Source organism: Schistocerca americana, chromosome 3 (genome assembly GCF_021461395.2).
Source record: "Schistocerca americana isolate TAMUIC-IGC-003095 chromosome 3, iqSchAmer2.1, whole genome shotgun sequence".
NCBI classification, from domain to species: Eukaryota; Metazoa; Arthropoda; class Insecta; order Orthoptera; family Acrididae; genus Schistocerca; species Schistocerca americana.
This window is the reverse complement of record NC_060121.1, coordinates 590,265,418-590,267,917: the sequence shown is the minus strand read 5'-3', so window position 1 is coordinate 590,267,917 and position 2,500 is coordinate 590,265,418. Positions and strand designations below refer to the sequence as shown.

At 58.8% G+C, this 2,500-nt stretch overlaps 1 pseudogene; it reads left to right on the top strand.

Annotated features, from left to right (window-relative positions):
* Nucleotides 1-2,500, top strand: part of LOC124607538 — a 7,641-nt pseudogene that overhangs the window by 1,183 nt on the left and 3,958 nt on the right.

Genomic DNA, 2,500 nt, shown 5'->3' with positions numbered 1-2,500 from the left:
GATGGAGGTCCGTAGCGATTCTGACGTGCAAATCGATCGTCGGAGCTGGGTATAGGGGCGAAAGACTAATCGAACCATCTAGTAGCTGGTTCCCTCCGAAGTTTCCCTCAGGATAGCTGGTGCTCGTACGAGTCTCATCCGGTAAAGCGAATGATTAGAGGCCTTGGGGCCGAAACGACCTCAACCTATTCTCAAACTTTAAATGGGTGAGATCTCCGGCTTGCTTGATATGCTGAAGCCGCGAGCAAACGACTCGGATCGGAGTGCCAAGTGGGCCACTTTTGGTAAGCAGAACTGGCGCTGTGGGATGAACCAAACGCCGAGTTAAGGCGCCCGAATCGACGCTCATGGGAAACCATGAAAGGCGTTGGTTGCTTAAGACAGCAGGACGGTGGCCATGGAAGTCGGAATCCGCTAAGGAGTGTGTAACAACTCACCTGCCGAAGCAACTAGCCCTGAAAATGGATGGCGCTGAAGCGTCGTGCCTATACTCGGCCGTCAGTCTGGCAGTCATGGCCGGTCCTTGCGGCCGGCCGCGAAGCCCTGACGAGTAGGAGGGTCGCGGCGGTGGGCGCAGAAGGGTCTGGGCGTGAGCCTGCCTGGAGCCGCCGTCGGTGCAGATCTTGGTGGTAGTAGCAAATACTCCAGCGAGGCCCTGGAGGGCTGACGCGGAGAAGGGTTTCGTGTGAACAGCCGTTGCACACGAGTCAGTCGATCCTAAGCCCTAGGAGAAATCCGATGTTGATGGGGGCCGTCATAGCATGATGCACTTTGTGCTGGCCCCCGTTGGGCGAAAGGGAATCCGGTTCCTATTCCGGAACCCGGCAGCGGAACCGATACAAGTCGGGCCCCTCTTTTAGAGATGCTCGTCGGGGTAACCCAAAAGGACCCGGAGACGCCGTCGGGAGATCGGGGAAGAGTTTTCTTTTCTGCATGAGCGTTCGAGTTCCCTGGAATCCTCTAGCAGGGAGATAGGGTTTGGAACGCGAAGAGCACCGCAGTTGCGGCGGTGTCCCGATCTTCCCCTCGGACCTTGAAAATCCGGGAGAGGGCCACGTGGAGGTGTCGCGCCGGTTCGTACCCATATCCGCAGCAGGTCTCCAAGGTGAAGAGCCTCTAGTCGATAGAATAATGTAGGTAAGGGAAGTCGGCAAATTGGATCCGTAACTTCGGGATAAGGATTGGCTCTGAGGATCGGGGCGTGTCGGGCTTGGTCGGGAAGTGGGTCAGCGCTAACGTGCCGGGCCTGGGCGAGGTGAGTGCCGTAGGGGTGCCGGTAAGTGCGGGCGTTTAGCGCGGGCGTGGTCTGCTCTCGCCGTTGGTTGGCCTCGTGCTGGCCGGCGGTGCAGGATGCGCGCGCCTGCGCGGCGTTCGCGCCCCGGTGCTTCAACCTGCGTGCAGGATCCGAGCTCGGTCCCGTGCCTTGGCCTCCCACGGATCTTCCTTGCTGCGAGGCCGCGTCCGCCTTAGCGTGCTCCTCCGGGGGCGCGCGGGTGCGCGGATTCTCTTCGGCCGCCATTCAACGATCAACTCAGAACTGGCACGGACTGGGGGAATCCGACTGTCTAATTAAAACAAAGCATTGCGATGGCCCTAGCGGGTGTTGACGCAATGTGATTTCTGCCCAGTGCTCTGAATGTCAACGTGAAGAAATTCAAGCAAGCGCGGGTAAACGGCGGGGCTGGCCTTCACGTGGCGGGGGTCGTGAGAGGTTCTGAGGAAGGTTATGCCTTGGCATAAGTCTCCCAAAGTTCCTCGACCGACAGAGCAGGGTGTGTTTAGGGTACGGGGGTTGCCTCCCCTCGTGCCTTTGCTCCAGCTGGCCCAACAACAAGAAGTAAACGTGGTACCAGGCCTCCCACTGGAGCGCCTGTGCCAGCTGATGAGCCACCCAACCAGCCAACCGATGCGGGTCGAGCGCCGCTCCCCATAGTCTGCCCCGATTGCTCGCGGTCTTTTTCCACCAAGACCGGGCTCGGTGTTCATCGGCGCCATGCTCATCCATCTGCAGTCAACGCGGAGATACAGACGGGGAGGAAGAAGGCCAGGTGGTCTGAAGAAGAACTCTTGCGTTTGGCCCATGCCGAAGCAACCCTGACCATCCACGGTTGCAAGTTCTTCAACCAGGAACTCGCCAAGGCCTTTCCTGCTCGAACGCTGGCGTCCATCAAGTGCCAGCGTAGGACGAAGTCCTATCGGGACATGGTGGCAAGGTTTGTCGCCGAGCTCCCCAGTAGTGCTCATGGTTCTCATGACGCTGCGGCTGAGCCTGGTGATGGATCCCCTGTACCATACGTTCCACCTCAGGGGGATAGCGTTGACCTTGCCATCTGGTCCTTTGTTTCTGAACTCCCTCCATCGGGCCGACGATTTCGCTCTCTTGACGCTCTTCTGGCTCTTGGTCCTACCACTAGCCGGGACACTATCCGAGCAATGTTGCTACCTGCTTTGGATGAGTTAGGGAGCATGGAACCAGCTGTCCATCAAGCTGCAAACATAC